Here is a 21238-nt window from a genome sequence, read left to right on the forward strand (position 1 = left end):
TCAATTTTGCTAAGATCGGTCCAGATTTAGATATAGTTGCCATATAGACCGATCTCTCGATTTAAAGTTTTGGGCCCATAAAAGGCGCATTTATTATCCGATTTTGCCGAAATTTGGGACAGTGAGTTGCGTTAGGCTCTTCGACAACTTTCTGCAATTTGGTCCACATCGGTTCAGATTTGGATATAGTTGCCATATAGAGCGATCTCTCGATTTAGGGTCTTGGGTCCATAAAAGGGGCATTTATTGCCCGATTTCGAAGAAGTTTGGGGCAGTGAGTTGTGTTAGGACCTTCGACAGCCCTCTTCAATTTTGTTTAGCACAATTGAACAATGACTTGTACTTATTAGTATGTGGTCCAAATCGGAATATATGTCGATATAGCTGCTATGGGGCATTAGGTATACATTTTTCACCGGTTTTTGGCGAAAGTTGGTTTAAATATATACACGAGGTGATGGGTATCCAAAGTTCGGCCGGGCCGAACTTAACGCCTTTTTACTTGTTTACTAGTTGTTTTCGATTCTATCCCACTGTGCGTCGTGTTGGCAAAGATCATCGTTAACCGATCGTCAATATTTTGTATTTTGCTTATTGGGATCAATAGAAAGTAAATGGAGGATATGTGTTAAAAAAAATGCTCTAGTGTACATCAATCATTTGATAAGATTGGCCGAAAATCTATAGTGCTGGGTTACAAAGATTTCTCCCGACCAAACCTTAAGCCATTTTGACATACATAGGTTTTTTTTTCATAGAAGTGCTACATATTTTGTTATCTTTGATAAGTTCTAGGTCAGATCATTTGGTTGTGTGTTTTCTTATGGCAGATAACCACTATAGATCATAAAGTATTCTCATGAAGTACTCATATCTTTGGTTTATTGTCTTTAAAATAGGGCAAAGTCAAAGTTGTAGACGCTTCTGAGTGCCAGCTGTGCTAAATTTAAATAAGCGAAGATAAAATTTTACGCATCAAATATTGGAGTGCTGCCTGTATGCCAGATAAGATACAACTACATAACTATTTTGAGTAGATTAGAACATTTTTAGAGTCGTATTAGAATATTATTCTCTTTAAATAAAAATTATTTAATAAAGATCTAACCTGGATCTATGGCAAACTTTTATATATTTTTTTTAATTTATATATTTTTTTTTAATTTTTTTCCAATAAAACCCATTGTTCCTTGCGAACTTTAAGGCATAAATATTTTAGCGCTTTTCGCTGTAAAACCTAGCCTGGTCAATGTTTTAGTCATGTGCTTACGCTTATACCCTAGACTAAAGCAACCTTAGCAATATTTTCTAGTTTCCTTGATGTACAGCCGAAGAAGATGATATGGTCGAAGCGCGGCGGCTGCTGTTATGGACGATTAATGAATCCTGTGGTTAATGTTGCCACAAGCAGCAAAGATTTACTTTTTCACATTCATCGATTGCATCTTCGTGATGCATGAAATGAAATCAGATACCTTTATGTTCACTGTTCTTCATCATGGCAATGTCTGTGCCTCCATTGGCCAATGGAAAACTCCAATACGCTTAACTTCAGCAAAGAGGCCGTTATAAGGTTGTTTTTCATTTCATAGAAATATATAGTGGCGGCGGAAAATAGCAGAAGCTGGCGTCATCAATGGTCTTAGCCTAGCCGCCAGCATAACTCCGGCGGCTAGACGCTATCAGCAACTGTTGTACCTATGTGGCATTTGCTGTTACACGGCCAAGTTGCAACAAGTTTGTCTGCTTTCAAAATGTTTATTATCATTGGTGAGCAGGAGTAGGGTTTTTTTCAGTTTTCATTCGTTTATTTGTCGGTACATACTGCAAATATTAAATTTCCCATCACGCCCCAGTCAGTCTTATAAGACATTTAATTCTAAGAGAGGGGGGGATGAGGTTGATGTTTTAGACGCTTTGTAATGGGTAAATGTTTTACCGTTGGCACACTTAATGAATTTTGGAATGTAAAGTAGAGTTTCACACACACAATAGATTAGGGCTTTGAGGGTATCGTCCTTTCTAAGGGGTGTGAGATTTTTATTATATCCACTGCGATAGGATTCAGATTAGACGGCGAATATAACATTAAGAAATATCAGGGTTAATAATCTCATCTCGATGAGTGTTCTACTTAGCTGCAAATGCAAATTTGCCCATGATCATTCCATTTAAGAACAGAGACAAAGGTCTTAAATATCAATATGGCTGTTGTCCTATTCAAGTTTTAAGCACCATAATGGGAATCTGCTTTTTATAGACTGCGCATCGCAGGGCGACATCTGTAAGGACATCTGTTAGGAGGCGAAAACCACCGTTAACAATTTTTCTCATTTTCTTAGCAGGATTTGAACTCTTTTTTTTTGCGTCATAGGTGAACAGACCTATTTTCTATAAATCCATCTATGTATATAAAAAAGTTGCGTGACTGACTGATCATTGCTCAGAATTATGAAATTTTATATGAATGTTGGTCTTGGGCCATAGGCACGGGATAAGGCTGGATTTAGGGATATTCGTACGTTTAGGTACTAAAAAGTACCAAAGTGGTACATATTTGCCCAGTGCGAACGGAAAGGGCTGGAATTATGTTCTTGGGCTCAAATTAAAGAGTCGAGGTATGGTAGAAAAAATTGTGGAAAATCGTACCGCAAGAGGGAGAAATAGAACGTTTTGTACGGCAATGTACTTTAATAGTAAAGTAGTACGGTAATTGGTACCAGTTGGTACTTTACTTGTAAATTGAAATAGAGATCTTAATTTTGGAACTTAAGTACACTATTGCAAACTTTGTTGGGTGACAGTAAGATTTTTTGGAAATTTGTACTTTTAGGTACTAAAAAAAGTATCAAAAAGGTACGAAGTGGGTGAACTTTGTACAGTGCGGATGGATAGAGGTAGATTTTTTTAAATTTGACTTAAAAGACATCTGGTGCAAAAGGATGAGAGTGAAAAGAAACAAGTAAAAGCGTGCTAAGTTCAGCCGTGCCGAATTTTGGGAACCAATCACCATGGATTATGCAAAACAAGTAAAAGCCTGCTAAGCTCGGCCGGGCCGAATCTTATATACCCTCCACCATGGATCGCATTTGTCGAGTTCTTTTCCCGGCATCTCTTTTTAGCAAAAAAAGGATATAAGAAAAGATTTACTCTACTATTAGAGCGATATCAAGATATGGTCCGGTTGGGACCACAAATAAATTATATGTTGGAGACCAGTGTAAAATGTCAGCCAATTCGAATAAGAATTACGCCCTTTGGGGGCTCAAGAAGTAAAATAGATAGATCGATTTATATAGGAGCTGTATCGGGCTATAGACCGATTCAGACCATAATAAACACGTATGTTGATGGTCATGAGAGAATCCGTCGTACAAAATTTCAGGCAAATCGGATAATAATTGCGACCTCTAGAGGCTCAAGAAGTCACGATCGCAGATAGGTTTATGTGGCAGCTATATCAGATTATGAACCGATTTGAACCTTATTTGACACAGTTGTACGTCATGCAAAATTTCAGCCAAATCGGATAAGAATTGCGCCCTCTAGAAGCTCAAGAAGTTAAGTCCCCAGATATGTTTATATGACAGCTATATCAGGTTATTAATCGATTTGAACCATACTAGGCACAGTTGTTGGATATCAGAATAAAATACTACGTGCAAAAGTTCATTCCAATCAGATAGGAATTGCGCACTCTAGAGGCTCAAGAAGTCAAGACCCAAGATCGGTTTATATGACAGCTACATCAGGTTGTGGACGGATTTGAACCATACTTCGCACAGTTATTGGATATCATAACAAAACACGTCATTCCAATCGGATAAGAATTGCGAACTCTAGAAGCTCAAGAATTCAAGACCCAAGATCGGTTTATATGGGAGCTATATCAAACATGGACCGATTTGAACTATACTTGAAACAGTTGTTGGATATCATAACAAAACAAGTCGTGCAAAATTTCAGCCAAATCGGATAAGAATTGCGCCCTCTAGAGACTCAAGAAGCCAAGACCCAAGATCGGTTTATATGACAGCTACATCAAAACATGGACCGATATGGCCCATTTACAATACCAACCGATCTACATTAATAAGAAGTATTTGTGCAAAATTTCAAGCGGCTAGCTTTACTCTTTCGGAAGTTAGCGTGCTTTCAACAGACGGACGGACATGGCTAGATCGACATTAAATGACGCGACGATCAAGAATATATATACTTTATGAGGTCTTAGACGAATATTTCGAGTAGTTACAAACAGAATGACGAAATTAGTATACCCCCCATCCTACGGTGGAGGGCATAAAAATGTATACAAAATAAATTTAGTTGATGGACATAATTTTATTCGACATACAAAACTTCTGTCAAACCTACAAAAATTAAAGTTTCTAGGAACCGAAAAATGATGATAAAGAGACTGATTTAGATCGCACTTGGTTATTGGAGTTATTGGAACTCATAACAGAATATCACATTTCAGCTAAATCGGACAAAAATTGCGGCTTGCAGGGGCTCAAGAAGACAACTCTGTAGATCGGTTTATATGGTATGGCTCGTTTGCAATTCCCAACGACCAACATCCATATTATTGGGTTGCCCAAGAAGTAATTGCGGATTTTTCATATAGTCGGCGTTGACAAATTTTTTCACAGCTTGTGACTCTGTAATTGCATTCTTTTTTCTGTCAGTTATCAGCTGTTACTTTTAGCTTGCTTTAGAAAAAAAGTGTAAAAAAAGTATATTTGATTAAAGTTCATTCAAAGTTTTATTAAAAATGCATTTACTTTCTTTTAAAAAATCCGCAATTACTTTTTGGGCAACCAATAAGTATCTGTGCACAATTTCAAGTGGCTAGCTTTACGCGTTCGACCGCTATCGTGATTTCGACAGACGAATGGACGGACATGGCTAGATCGACTCAGAGCGTCGAGACGTCGAGAAATATATATGCTTTAAGGGGTCTTAGACGAATATTTCGAGGTGTTACAAAACGGAATTAAAGAAGAATGTCGAATACTCTAACACAACTCACTGTCCCTAATTTCGGTGACATCGGACAATATATGCGCCATTTATTGGCCCAAGACCTTAAATCGAGAAATCGGTCTATATGGCAGCTATATCCAAATTTGGACCGATCTGAACCAAATTAAAGAAGAATATCGAAGGCTGCAACACAATTCACTGTCCCAAATTTCGGCGACATCGGACAATAAATGCGCCTTTTATGGGCCCAAGACCTTTAATCGAGAGATCGGTCTATATGACAGCTATATCCAAATCTTGACCGATATGGGCCAACTCTAAGAGGGATGTCGAAGGGCTCAACACAACTCACTGTCCCAAGTTTCGGCGGCATCGGGCAATAAATGCGCTTTTTATGTGCCCAAGACCTTAAATCGAGAGATCGGTCTATATGGCTGCTGTATCCAAATCTGGACCGATCCGGCCCAAAATAAAGAAGGATGTCGAAGGCCCTAACACAACTCACTGCCGAAATTTCGGCGACAATGGACAACAAATGGGCCTTTTATGGGCCCAAAACCTTAAATCCAGATGTCGTTCTATGTGACACCTATATCCAAATCTGATCCGATCTGGGCCAAATTAAACAGGGATGTCGAAGGGCCTAACACAACTCACTGCCCCAAATTTCTGCAACATCGGATAGTAAACTGGCCTTTTATGGGCCCAAGACCTTAACTCGAGAGATCGGTCTATATGGCGGCTATATCTGATCGTGCTAAATTGAAGAAGGATGTCGCAGGGCTTAACTCAACTCATTGTCCCAAATTTCAGCAAAATCGAAAGATAAATATGGCTTTTATGGGCCCAAGACCTTAAATCGAGAAATCAATCTATATGGCAGCAGATTTGGATCTGGACCGACCTAACACAACTCACTGTCCCAAATTTCGGCGACTTCGGATAATAAATGTGGCTTTTATGGGCCTAAGACCTTAAATCGGTGGATCGGTCTGTATAAGGGCTTTATCAAGATAAAGTCCGCTATAGCCCATTTTCGAATTTAACCTGCCTATGAACGAAAATAGAATCTGTGCTGATCAAGAATATATATACTTTATAGGGTCGGAAATGGATATTTCGATGTGTTGCAAAAGGAATGACAAAATGAATACACCCCATTCTTCGGTATTGGGTATAAAAGTAGAACTGGTACCTGGAGAAAACGTACGTTTAGTACCGCAATTGGTACCATTTGGTACTTTCTTTACAGATGGAGCTAAAAGTCTGAAATATATGATGAAATATATATGATGGTTGACTAACTGACATATTAATAAAAATTAGTACATTTTGGTAGCAAAATTGGTACCATTTGGTACTTACTTTACAGATGGAGCTAGAGGTCTGAAATTTGGCATGCATAATGGGTGACTATGAGCTTTTTACAATTCGTACATTTTGTTACCAAAATTGGTACCATTTGGTACTTTCTGTGCTGATGAAGTTAGAGGTCTGAAATTTGGCATGTAGGTGAGCCTTAGAAATATGCGACGGGTGACTAACTGAATTTTTCACAATTCGAACATTTTGGTACCAAAATTGGTACTATTTGATACTTTCTGTATAGATGGAGCTAGAGGTTCGAAATTTGGCATGTAGGTACAAATAGGAAAAATATAATGCGACGGGTGCCTAATTGAATTTTTCACAATTCGAACAGTTTGGTACAAAAATTGGTACTTTCTTTATAGACAGACCTAGAGGTTCGAAATTTGGCTGTAGGTGCAACTAAGAAATAAATGATGGTTGACTAAATTCAAAATTTCTGCAATTTGGTACCATTTGTTACTTTTAGTACAGATGGAGCTAGAGGTTTGAAATTTGCAGGCACAACAAGAAAAAATATAATAGGTGACTATGAGCTTTTTACAATTCGTACATTTTGGTACCAAAATTGGTGCTATTTGGTACTTTCTCTATGGAAGGAGCTAGAGGCCCGAAATTTGGCATGTAGGTGAGCCTTAGAAATATGCGACGGGTGACTAATTGAATTTTTCACAATTCGAACATTTTGGTACCACAATTGGTGCTATTTGGTACTTTCTCTATGGATGGAGCTAGAGGCCCGAAATTTGGCATGTAGGTATAACTACGAAATATATTATGCTTGACTAAATGTTCTATTAAAAATTCGTATATTTTGGTACCATTTGGTACTTTCTGTTCAGATGGAGCTAGAGGTCTGAAATTTGGCTTGTAAGTACAACTAAGAAATACATGATGGATGACCAAATGATCGTTGACAGATGTTATTCTTATTTTTAGGTACTCAAAGGTACAAAATGGTACCTTTTTTACGAAGTGAACTAAAGCTTCTGAAATTGGAAAGCAAGTACAACTTGACTATAAATTTTAAACCGATCATAAGTTTATTCAAAATCATACATTTATGTACTAAAACGTACAAAATAGTAAATTCTTAGCGAATTGAGCTAAAGTACACAAAATTAAGATTTTTCATGGTACTATTTGGTACTTTCTGTACAGAAGGGAACAGATTTTTGAAATTTTATACGCAATTATTACAAAACTTCATTTATAAGAATAAATCGAGTGACTACCTTGGTTTTTGGAAGTCCTACACTAAGAAAGGGGTATCAACAACGGAGGCAGCAAAGCAGACCACCGGCATGCTAGTTTTAATCTAATAAAGTTCAACCAATTCAATTTGTTTATTTCATTTATTTTCTCTCATTTCTAACGCACATAAATATAAACTTCAAACATTTTCAACTGCTCTAAATCACATAAAATTAATGGGCAACAATTTAAAATTAAAATTTCCAACAAATCTCTTCGCTATATGACGCATGATATCAAAGCCATACAATCTTTAAATGAAATCGATACTTCATTTCGAAACGAGCACCTTCAAACGCCTAAAACAGGTGGTGCCAGTAGCTTAGACTAAGCCTCAGCCGTAGTGTCGGCTGCAAACAGCAACATTAAAACATGGCAAAAATGAAAGGAGTTTTTTCGTCGATTCCTGCCGAGCAGATTTGTTAGCATTGCGTTTGGACTTGGAGCGACGAGCAAATAACATTTAATCCACTAATTGATTCATGGAGGTGATTATGTCAATAAAATTTACACCACATTTCTAAAATCAGATTAGAACAAAAACTGGCATCTGCACAGCACAAATGTCTGTCCGTGCCATATCGTAACTATCGTTGCGTGAATAACAGAAAAGCAACAGCATTGTTGCATGTGTAGCATGAATGCAACTTTTTAGCATTGGTAGTAGGAAAGAAAGCCTCTTCTAATGGTGAAAAATCAGGTTCAATGTTTTATGGTTAATCTTTAGAATCTCTTTAAAATCATCGTTTAATTCCTATTGCATATTAATCAATAACAAAAGGCAATGTTCGGAGTTTATGCTATTTTAAATGCCTGGTGATCAATTATCTGGTGATGATAAGGTATGTAAATGAAGCATACAGCATATGGAAGCTATATATAGGATGATGTATCCTTAGGGGAAATACTTGGTTTTTCCAAGTGGCGTTATAATTTCACATACTAAATTTTGACCAGTTTCGAAAGTCAAATTGTGAGGGCAATTTATGTAAGGGGGTATGCATAGAGTCGTTACAATAAACAAGTAAAAGCATGCTAAGTTCGGCCGGGCCGAATCTTGGGAACCCACCACCATGGATTCTGCTGAAATGTGGGAGCTTTATCTGGTAAAAGACCGATTTTGACCGTACTTGGTTCAGCCAAATCGGATAAAAATTGCGGCTTGTAAGGGTTCAAGAAGTCATAACAGAACACTATGTGCAAAATTTCAGCCAAATCGGGTGAAAGTTGAGGCTTCCAGGTGCTCAAGAAGTCAAATCAGAAGATCGGTTTATATGGGAGCTATATCAGGTTATAGGCCGATTTGTACCGTACTAGGCACAGTTGTTGGTAGTCTTAACAGAACAGTATGTGCGAAATTTCAGCAAATCGGATGAAAATTGAGGCTTCAGGGGCTCAATAAGTCAAATTGGGAGATCAGATTATATGGGAGCTATTTCAGGTTATAAGCCGATTTAGACCGTACTAAACTTAGTTATTGTAAATAATTACAAAACACTATGTGCAAAATTTTCAATCAAATCGGGTGAAAGTTGAAGTTTCCAGGGGCTCTAGAAGTCAAATCGGGATACATCCGCAAGACAGATAGAGATACATATAGTGTTCTGTTATGACATCCAATAACTGAGCCAAGTTAAGTCCAAATCGGTTTATAACCTAATATAGCTCCCATATAAACCGATGTCCCGATTTGACTTCTTAAGCCCTTACAAACCGCATTTTTTGTCCGATTTTGCTGAAGTTTTGCACATAGTGTTCCATTATGACTTCCATGTGGTGTTCCGTTATGACTTCCAACAACTGTGCCAAGTACTGTCCAAATCGGTATGTAACCTGGTATAGCTCCCATATAAACCGGTCTCTCGATTATCTTTGTTCGGTTCCTAGAAGCTTCCATAATATGCTTTTTATGGCTCTAGAGAGCGTGATTCTTATTCAATTTGGCTGAAATTTTGCACAATGACTTCTTCTATGACCCCAAAATGCATGATAAGTATGGCTTGAATCGGTGTAAAACTTGATATTTCTACTAAATTTCCCATGAACATTCAATTAACCAACGGGGCATAATTCTCTCATATCAATGAGTGCACTCCGATTAAGTGTTTTAAGCTCAGTGATAAGGGGCCTTCCTTTTTATGCCGAATTTGAACGCCGTACCGCATAGCGACTCCACTTGGTAGAGAAGTTTTAACATGGGTACCTAACAAATGTAGCCAGCATTACTAAGACGATAACCACCGCTAAACAATTTTGTCTGATGTTCACGCCGGGATTTGAACCCAGCTGTCTTAGGCGAACATGTTAACCTCTGCGCCACTGTTGCCTCCGTAAAACCTGATATAGCTACCATATGAAGCAATTTCCCAATCGCACTTCTTGAACCTTTGGGGGCGCTTATTAGGCTGAAATTTCGCACAATGACTTCTCCTACGATCTTCAGCCCACGTGCCAAATATGGTTTGAATCGGTCCATAACCTGATATAGCTCCTATATAGAAAAATCTCTCGATTAAACTTCTTGCGTTCCAAAATGACGCATTTCTTATACTTGTTCGACATTTGTACTAAAACTTCCCCTACTTTCTTCTTTCTAAAATGACATTTCTTTTCATTAATAATACTATAACGAGCCTCCTTTTCAATAATGGAACTTAAACAACTATACCATTTCGATAATGGTACTAAAACGATCTTTCCTTTTCGATAATAGTACTAAAACGATCCTTACCTTTCGATAATGGTACAAAAACGAGTCTTCCTAGTGAGTAATGGTACTAAAACGACAACCCTTTCCGATAATCGTACTAGAACTACCCTTCAATTTTGATAATGGAACTGAAATGGGCCTTTCTTTCTATATAAGTACTTGAACGACCCTCCATTATGATAAGGGTGCTAAAACTCGTTCCTTTTCGATAATGATACTGATTTGACTCTCCTCTTTGATGATGGTATTAAAATTCCCATTCCTTTTCGATAATGGTACTAAACTTCCTTTTCCTTTGCGATAATAATACTAAACTTCCCTTTTCTTTTTTATAATGATACCGAATTTACCCTTATTTTGCGATAGTGGTACCCTGATTAATGACAATTTTACTTAACTTTCGAAAATTATACTAAAACTAACCTTCTCTCCCGATAGCTATCCTTCACTTTCGATAATGGTACTAAAACTAGCCTTCCCGTTGGATATTGGTACTAAAACTACCTTTCCCTTTCGATAATGGTACTAAAACCAGCCTTTCCTTTAGATAATGGTACTACAACTACGCTTCTCTTTCTATAATGGTACTAAAACTACTCTTCCCTTACAATAACGGTACTAAAACTAAACTTTCTCTTCGCTAATGGTACTAAAACCACTCTTCCCTTTCAATAATGGTACTAAAAATAACCTTCCCTTTCGATAATGGTACTAAAACTACCCTTCACTTTCGCTAATGGTACTAAAACTACCTTTCCTTTTCGATAATGGCACTAATTGGATATTGGTTCTAAAACTACCCTTCCTTTTCGCTATTGGCTCCAAAAGTACCCTTCCCATCGATATTGGTACTAAAATTATACTTCCCTTTCGATAATGGTACTAAAACTTTCCTTCACTTTCGATAATGGTAGTAATACTACCCTTCATTTTCGATAATGGTAGTAATACCTACCCTTATCTTTTGACAATGGTACTAAAACTCCCCTTACCTTTCGATATTACTAAAATTAACCTTTCCCTTCAACAATTGAATTAAGCTTCCCTTCCCATAATGGTACTATAACAACCTTTCTATTTCGATATTAGCACTGAAACTACCCTTATCTTTTGATATTGGTACTAAAACTACCTTCCCCTTCGATAATGGTACTAAAACAATTTTTCCCTTTCGATAATGGCACAAAAACAATACATCCCTTTCGATAATGGTACTAAAACAAACATTACCTTTCTAAATTGGTACTATGACTACCCTTCCCCTTCGATAACGGTACTAAAAAAACCTTTATCTTTAGATAATGGTACTAAAACTACCTTTCCCATTCAATAATGGTACTTAAACTACCCTCCCCTTTCGATAATGGTAGTTAAACTAGCCTACCCTTTTGGCAATGGCATTAACTCTTTTGGATAATGGAACCGAAACTACTCTTCTCTTGCAATAGTGATACCATAATTTTTGATGATGGTACAAAATCTAACCTTCTTTTTCGAAAAATTTCCTTAACGTTCAAAAAAAAAAAAAGAAAAAAATGCAAAAACTACCTTTCTCTCCCGATAACTACCATTCCCTATTGATAATTTAACTAAAACTACCCTTCCCTTTCGATATTGGTACTAAAACAACCCTTCTTTTCGATGATGGTACTAAAACTACTCTTCCCTTTCGATAATTGTACTAAAACTACCCTTCCTTTCGATAATGACACTAAAACGATACTTCCTTTTCTATATTGGTAAGTAACGACCCTCGTGATTGATAGTGATACTAATGACACTAAAACTATCCTTCCCTTTCTATTATGGTACTAAAACTACCCTTACCTTTCGTCAATGGTACTAAAGTAGCCGTTCCCTTTCGATAATGTTATTTAACTTCCCTTTATGGATAATGTTATCAAAACTACCCTTCCATTTCGATTATGGTACTAAACTTTCGTCCTCTTTTGATAATGATACTAAAACTACCCTCCTTTTGAAAATGGTACTAAAACAACCTTTCCCTTTCGATAATGTTGCTTAACTTCCCTTTTCTTTTGGATAATGGTATTAAAATTTTCGTTCCCTTTCGATAATGGTACTAAACTTTCCTTCCCTTTCGATAATGGTATTAAAACGACCCTCCTTTTTGAAAATGGTACTAAACTGCCCTTCCCTTTCGATAATGGGACGAAAATTACACTTCCCTTCCGATATTGGTACTAAAACTACTCTTCCCTTTCGATTACTAACACAATCCTTTCTTCTGATACTGGTACTAAAACAACCCTTCCCTTTCGATGTTGGTACTAAAACTACTCTTTCCTTTCGATATGGTACTTTCGATAATGTTACTAAACTTCCCTTTCCTTTTCGAAAATGGTATCAAAACTACCCTTTCGTGTCGATAATAGTACTAAAACTTTCCCTTCGATAATGGTACTAAAACTACCCTCCTCTTTGAAAATGGTACAGAACTTTCCTTCCCTTTCGATAATGGTATTAAAAAGACCCTCCATTTCGAAAACGGTACTAAAATTTCCTTCCCTTTCGATTATGGTACTAAAACGATGCTCTTTTTTGAAAACGGTACTGAAACTACTCACCACTTTTCGATATTGGTACTAACACTACCCTTCCTTTTCGAAATTGGTACAAAAACTACCCTTCCCTTTCGATGATGGTACTAAAATTACCCTTTCACTCGATATTGGTACTAAAACTACCCACCCCTTTTCGATATTGGTACTAAAACTATCCTTCCCTTTCGACAATGGTACTAAAACTATCCTTCCCTTTCGATATTGATACTAAAACTATCCTTCCCTTTCGATAATGGTACTAAAACTTCCTTTGCCTTTCGATAATGGTACTAAAACTATCCCTTCTTTCTATATTTCCTTTTGATAATGGTACTTAAACTTCCCTTATCTTTCGATAATGCTACTAAAACTATAATTTCTTGCGATATTGATACTAAAACTACCCTTCTGTTTTGATGTTGGTACTAAAACTACCATTTCTTTCGATATTGGTACTAAAACTGCCCACCCCTTTTCGATATTGGTACTACAACTATCCTTTCCTTTCGATATAGGTACTAAAACTATCCTTCCCTTTTGATAATGGTACTAAAACTTCCCTGGTCTTTCGATGATGGTACTAAAACTATTCTTTCTTTCGATATTGGTACTTAACCACCGTTCCCTTTCGACACGGGTACTAAAACTACCGTTTCCTTTCCATGGAACTAAAACCGCCCCCCTTTGATATTGGTACTAAAACTACTCTTTGGATGATGGCACTAAATATTTCCCTTTTGATAAAATTACTGAAACTACCTTTTAATAATGGTTCTGAAACTATCCTTTGGTAATGGTACTAAAACAACCCTTCTATTTTGATAATGGTACTAAAACTTTTCAATAAACCAACCCTTGGTTCTTAAACTAAAACTACCCTTCTCAGTAGAAAATGTCATGGGTTGGTCCCCAATGCACTTAGCCTCTAAAACTAAAAACCTATGTTTTATGGGCAATTCATACAGTTTTTTTCGTTAAAGTCTTTACCATAGGCCCTTCTAAATTTAGAAATTGCAAAGGTTTTGTTTTTTTTTTGCCCAACTGTCACCAAAACCAATAATCTCTTGTATCTATGGAACAAAGCCCTCAGCAAACCCCTTTGGCTTCCCTTTATTAAAACAACCGTTACCAATATTGTAGCAATTGTTTTGTTCCCCCAAAAATACATCTTAAAATTAAATTCAACAAATTTATTACGTACAAAAAGAAAAAAACTCCAAAAATCGTCCAGACTCCATGGCATACATAGGCCAAACAAAAAAAGCCATACTAAAAGCATCTTGATAAAATCATCATATTTCATGGCTCATGACAACTTTTAAGATGGCACGACAAAGGCAGGCGCAACACCAACAAGTGCGACACTTCGAAAACGTTGTAGTGCGCTTGCGCATGCGCAGCGACACAGACATGGTTAATGCTTGGAAGGCATGCTATGGAGGTATGGCTCTGTGACTCCCCCAGTTATGGTCTTTATGCAAATATATTATGTGCCAGGATATGGAGTAAGGTACCAAAAGCGAAAACACTTAAATTGTTTAAGCACTGAACAACAACAGCAACAACAACAAAAAGCCGCTAAAATTGACAGGTGTGGAGAATGGGAAACAAATGAAATAACCATAAATGCATTTCCAACAAAAAAAAAAAACACACACACACACAGCTTGGAAAACCACCAACCTATTTGGTTGCTTGGCCATAATAATGGCCATTTTTTATTTTAATATTAAAATGTTGTTGTTGTTTGGAAAATATGGTTTCCTACTTGTAGGTCCATACTTTTTCGCATTGGAGTATTCAACGAAGTGTGAGTCCATGTTGCGCCTGTCAATATCTAAAGGAATTTTCACAGCATGTGGGTGCCTTGAAATGCATATAGGAAGGAAACTTTTTTTTGTTGGCTAGACCAAATGGGGTGAATAGTGAATACCGAAACCAATAAGCGGAAAATTGGCAAAGTCCCAATCACGATATAACTCCAAAAAGGAAAAGCAAAGAAAATTCTTTTTGTCGATTCATAAGGTATAATTGATGGCCACTAGCTCCTTAAAAACAAAACTTACTTAAATGACAAGAAATAAAAAAAATAACAAAACAAAAGACTGGGTCCATCTCTCTTCGTTGTGGGAGTTACAAACCTCCAATATAAGATTCAATTGTCCCAATCTGCCAACTGGTCTCTTTGGGGGTCTTATGGGAATGGGACAGCCTGCCTACATTTAGTTCCGAATATATTTCCATTGGTGAAGAGGGGTAACTTCTTTCATATCAATGGCTTTGTTCTATTCAAATTTAACCTCCAAGATACGGGATCATCTTTTTATGCTTCGAAAGCCTTGAGCAGTGCGACACCACTTAGTAGAAAAGTTTAGACCTCACAAATGTATCCATCATCATGTGGCGATGAAAATTTTTTGATGTTCTCGCCTGGATTTGAACCTAGTCGTTTTGTGTAGGTAAGCTAGTGTTAGATTGAAAAGAGGGTGCAGATATTAATTCGCCCCATGCCACTATGGACACACACCTAAGCCAGTAATCGGCTTGTTGTGCGCTCTAAAAACTAAAAAGTGACCTCTAAAAGGAAAATCTTAAGTTAGGAATTCCGTGCTACTTACAAAATCCTTAATTGATTTCAACGCCACTCCCTTAAGTTGGATCATGGCTGATATTGTGTCTCCACCTAAGTACCGGTATCTGTTGGACGCGAAAACCGGGTAATGACAAAGGAAATGCTTCAACGTCTCATCATCTTCCCCGCATGCCCTACACATGGTATCACTTGCCGCACCGTTTTTACATAAGTGAGCTCGTAGTCCTATGTGTCCCGTTAAGACACCAAAAGCTTTACTGACCTCCTTCTTGCTTCCTTTCAGTAATAGCCTCGTCTTCTCACGATCTGGATCCCCCCATAGGATTTTCCCCGTTCTAACGACTGTTTTCCGGTTCACAATGTTGCATGCGCATGCGTCGCCCATTACCTTAAATCGGACTGCGTCGACCCGAAAGGCTTCGGGTTAACCAAGTTTATTGACGGCAGTACTATGGGCTTTACCGCCAAATCGTCTGTCCTTTCATTTCCCCTTACTCCGTTATGGCCCGGCACCCAAACGATGCGGATTTTCCCATCCCTCAGAGAAGGCATTAATCTCCTGCCAGACTGTTCGTGACCTTACCGTCCTGGTTGTTATGGCCCTTATGGCAATTTTATTGTCCGCAAAGATGTTCACACTCGACGTCCTCTCGTTAGCACCACAACACTTCACACATTCCGTGATCACCCGGATCTCCGCCTGCAGGACCGACCGTATTATGGTCAGGCAGTCGAAAACAGATCTCAGTCCCTGGGTTTTCAATGTAAACCCCCAGGTCCACTCTGTCCTCAAGCTTTGATCCATCCTTGTAACATGATCTACCAGATGGCAACGATAGGGTTCCGTCAATCCAAGACTGTGCCGATGGCAGCAGTGCCTTGCATTCGACTTCAAAGTTCATCTCTGGTATACGATCGGAAACCTCTTCCCTTCCTTTCAGGTTTCATATCGTCGCCTCGATTATACCGCGATGGTATGAACTCCACCCAACCTCAATCCATTCTCCCATCGTCTTAAGTCTCATAGCCGCAGTGGCTGCCTCACACTTGATCTGTATGCCAATGGGTCGGATATCTAGAATAGTCTCCAGTGTGAGGTAACCTGCCAGAGGCCACCGTAGCGCAGAGGTTAGCATATCCGCCTATGACGCTGAACGCCTAGGTTGGAATCCTGGCGAGACCATCAGAAAAAAAATTTCAGCTGTGGTTTTCCCCTTCTAATGCTGGCAACATTTGTGAGGTACTATACCATGTAAAACTTCTCTCCAAAAAAGGTGTCGCACTGCGGCATGCCGTTCGGACTTGGCTATAAAGGGGAGGTCCCTTATCATTGAGCATAAACTTGAATCAGACTGCACTCATTGATATGTGAGAAGTTTGCCCCTGTTCCTTAGTGGAATGTTCATGGGCAAAATTTATTTTATTTGCCCTAGTGGGCGTGGTCCTCATCGCTCCGCCTATGCCAAGACAACATGTTCTCTGAACCATTTGTATGGTCCTTATGTTGAACTTTTTCTCCTAGCAGTCCACCAAACCACTGAGGCGTAAGTAAGTATTGGTCTAATCACGCTCCGGCCGAGCCAGTGGACTATCCTAGGATTTAGGCCCCATTTCGAGCCTAATGCCTGAAATACATAGAGCCCAACATCTGTGAGCCTTCTCAGTACGTTCCTGAATGTGACACTTCCAATTCAGTTTTCTGTCCAAGATCAGACCTAAGTATTTGACCTTGTCAGATATCAAAATCGTCTTATTGAGGAAACGTGGTGCGTCTTCCTCGTGAACAGGCATATTTCAATCTTCTCTGGGTTAACATTGAGACCTCTGGGTCTAGCCCAGTCATAAGCCATATGCAAGACCCTTTCGGCCCATATGAATAGCTCGTTCGGATCCTTACCCCTTAGAAGTATTATAACATCGTCTGCATAGCAGACGGGTTTAAATCCCTCCTCAGTCAGCATCCGTAATAGGTCATTTATGGTGGTCACCCATAGGAGTGGCGATAAAATGCCCCCCCTTTGGCGTGCCCTGTGCCACTTTCTCCCTTATATTTATGCCATTGGACACAACATTTATTCACCTGTTTCTTAGCATATGGTTTATCTAGTCTCTAAGGAACGGGTCCACCCGGTACTGGTCTAACCTTTGGATCAGTGTGTCGCTCCGCACATTGTTAAAAGCCTCCTCAATGTCAATGCATACCGCCAGTGTGTATGTTTTGGCATCGAAGGATTCTTCTATTTTATGCACAACCTCGTGCAGGGCAGTCTCCACCGACCTTCCCCAGACATAGGCATGCTGTTTGTATTTGATGTTCGCTGGATGTCACACTCTTTATCATGGTGTCCACTATACGTTCCATGGTTTTGAGTAGAAAGGACGTAAGGCTTATGGGTCTGTAGGCCTTTGGTGTCGCATAACTTGCCTTGCCGGGTTTAGGTATAAACACCACCTTTGCCTCCTGCCAGGCTTTCGGAGTATATGAAAGTCCTAGGTACACTGTGCAAATTTTGCCTAGACATGGCGCCAGATAGTCTGCCTCTTTCTGTAGTAATGCCGGAGATATTCCATCAGGTCTGGGTGATTTAAATGGTTTGAAGCTGCTCAAGGATTCCTTCACCATAAATTCCGTAATTATAAATCTTCGATTAACATCATTATTCCAAGATTCCGGTGTCTCCGTGGAAAATGGGGTTTCATCAAAAGCCTCAACATGTCCTCCGTTTTCTCTGCTGTCACTCCCATATCGTCTACTAAAGTTTCAGTTTAGTCATGGGTTTTTGAGAGAAACTTTTTTATCTTGGCGGCGTCATTAACGCTATCGACCTGTTCGCAGAAAAGCTTCCAGGAGGCATTGTATTCCTTGAGCCGTGTGTCATACACATCCCAATAAACTTCCGCTTTTTTACGACGTGCTCTGCTAAAAAGTCTGCGGACATCTTTCCCAATATTGCGAATCTCCCTGGTCATCCAGGGTTTTGCTTGGGCTGATTTCCTTTCCCGAAGAGGACAACTATCTTCGAAGCATCCCACCAGTGCAGTCGTAATCCTGTTGACATTTTCGTCAATCTCTTCTATGTAGTAGTTTTGTATAAAGGTGGACATGGAAACCCCTGCGTTACGGTGGCCTAAATTCTGCTTCTGGTGGTTATACTAATTGCAAACAAGTTAGGTTTGTGTCTTAAGTCTTTCGTTTTTACGAAGGTAGCGACCATATATTGGGTTGCCCAAAAAGTAATTGCGGATTTTTTAAAAGAAAGTAAATGCATTTTTAATAAAACTTAGAATGGACTTTAATCAAATATACTTTTTTTACACTTTTTTTCTAAAGCAAGCTAAAAGCAACAGCTGATAACTGACAGAAGAAAGAATGCAATTACAGAGTCACAAGCTGTGAAAAAAATTGTCAACGCCGACTATATGAAAAATCCGCAATTACTTTTTGGGCAACCATAGAAATAATTATCCCCATCTTGTCCCAGTATTGTTTCAAAGACTACTCCATGGTGTCAATACTTGTCGCCTTACTGGACAACTGGTTTTTTAGGCAGCCGTTTTAAGTATCCCATAGAAAACATGCGTTTTTTTTTTTCATTACCTCTTTGTTATAGCTGTTGTCTTCGTCATACTGCCGATAAAGTTCTTGTAAGTGTCACATTGATATGAATTTATGACATTATATGGCCATGTAATCGACATTTTCGACCATATTCAAAAATTACTATGAAAAATGGTAAGTGTATTAAGAACCAAGTAAAGAAGTGGCGTACATGGGCACAGTGGGGGATGAATGAATAATGAAGTAAGATCAAATAATGCTGAAGGATGAGAAAGACAACATAGAAAAGCAAAATTTGGGGAGTGGGTTTTATACCCTCCTTCGTAAATTCGTCATTCCGTTTGTAACAGATGGTAATATTGATCCGAGTCCCAACAAAGTAACGATTTTTTTCAGGGATGATGCAAAAGAAGACCGACCGTTAGCAAACGAAGCCATACTTTGGCAGCTCTTTTGACATCTCTCTTCAGTAAAGTTAGCCATTTCATAATGGAAAGATATGCGAGCCAACAACTAGTCGAAATTATTAAAATTTACTACCGAAATTCCGAGTCAGTGGCCTTATCGTTTTCATCGGAAGATCGTCTTCAGCGATGAGGCTCATTTTTGGCTGAATGGCTGGGTCAATAAGCAAAATATGTGTTATTGGTCAGACAGCAATCCACACACTCTAAGAGTCATCATTGCATATCGAAAAAATTACAGTTTGGTGCGGTTTATGGGCCGGCGGCGTCATTGGGTCGTACTTCTTCCATGATGATCACGACGGGCACGTTACTGTGAATGGGAATCGATAACGTTCAATGATAACAGAAATTTTTTTTCCACAATTGGATGATATGGACTTGGAGGACATGTGGTTGCAACAGGACGGCGCCATAAGCCACACAGCGAATGTCACAAAAAATTTATTGGAAATGAAGTTTGGAGAACGTTTTATATCACAAAAGGGTCCAGTCGATTGACCGCCTCGGTCGCCGTTAGACTATTTTCTCAGGGGCTACGTCAAGTCTATGGACTATGCCAACAAGCCAGCTACGATTGATGAACTTTGTACGACTATTGAACTCGAAATTGCAGCAGCATTGGCCGATTTAAGCTTGAAAACCGTCGAAAATTTGGTTCAGCATCTGAACTTCTACTAACGTGCCCGTGTAGGCCATGGAAAAGAAATCGAGTTCCATACATCGCATCGTTATTCAGAAATAAAGAATATCATTGATATCCGCAACCGTTTTCGTCATATTTAAAAACCTTTTTAGGGCTCTTATTGAAAAACCCTGTATATAAAATCATGATTTTCTTGACATTCTGAGTCGATTCAGCCATTTCCGTTCGTCTGTCTTTCTATCAAACGGATGCTAACTTTCGAAGGAGTAAAGCTAGACGCTTGAAATTTTGCACAAATACTTTCAATTAGCACCGGTCAGTTGAGATTGCAATGGGCCATATCGATCCATGTTTTGTTATAGCTGCCATATAAACCAATCTCAGATCTTGACTTCTTGAGCCTATAGAGGGCGCAATTTTTATCCGATTTGGTTGAAATTTTGCATGGGATGTTTTGTTCTGACTTCCAAAAACTGTGTCAAGAATGGTTAAAATTGGTTCATAACCTGATATAGGTGCTATATAAGCCGATCTCGGATCTTGACTTCTTGAGCCTCTAGAGGGTGCAAATACTATAGATCTCGGATCTTGACTTCTTGAGGCGCTAGAAGGCGCAATTACTATCCGATTTGGCTGAATTATGCCATGAAGTGTTTTTTTTAACTTCCAACAACTGTACCAAGGATGGTTCAAATCGGTTCATAACCTGATATATTGTAGCTCCCATATAAAGCGATGTCGGCTCTTGATTTCTTGAGCCGCTAAAGGGCGCAATTATTATATGATTTGGCTGAAATTTGGGATGAAGTGTTTTTTTTACCTTCCAACAACTGTGTCAAGTATGGTTCAAATCGTTTCATAACCTGATATAGTTCCCATATAAAGCAATCTCGGAGCTTGGCTTCTTGAGCCTCTAGAGGGCGCAATTACTATACGATTTGGTTGAAATTTGGCATGAAGTGCTTTGCTTCAACTTCCAATAACTTTGCCAAGTATGGTTCAAATCGGTTCATAACCTGATATAGCTCCCATATAAAAACGATCACAGATCTTGATATCTTCAGCCGCTAGAGGGCGCGATTGCTATACGA

The sequence above is a fragment of the Stomoxys calcitrans genome, chromosome 2 (assembly GCF_963082655.1).
Source record: "Stomoxys calcitrans chromosome 2, idStoCalc2.1, whole genome shotgun sequence".
NCBI lineage: Eukaryota > Metazoa > Arthropoda > Insecta > Diptera > Muscidae > Stomoxys > Stomoxys calcitrans.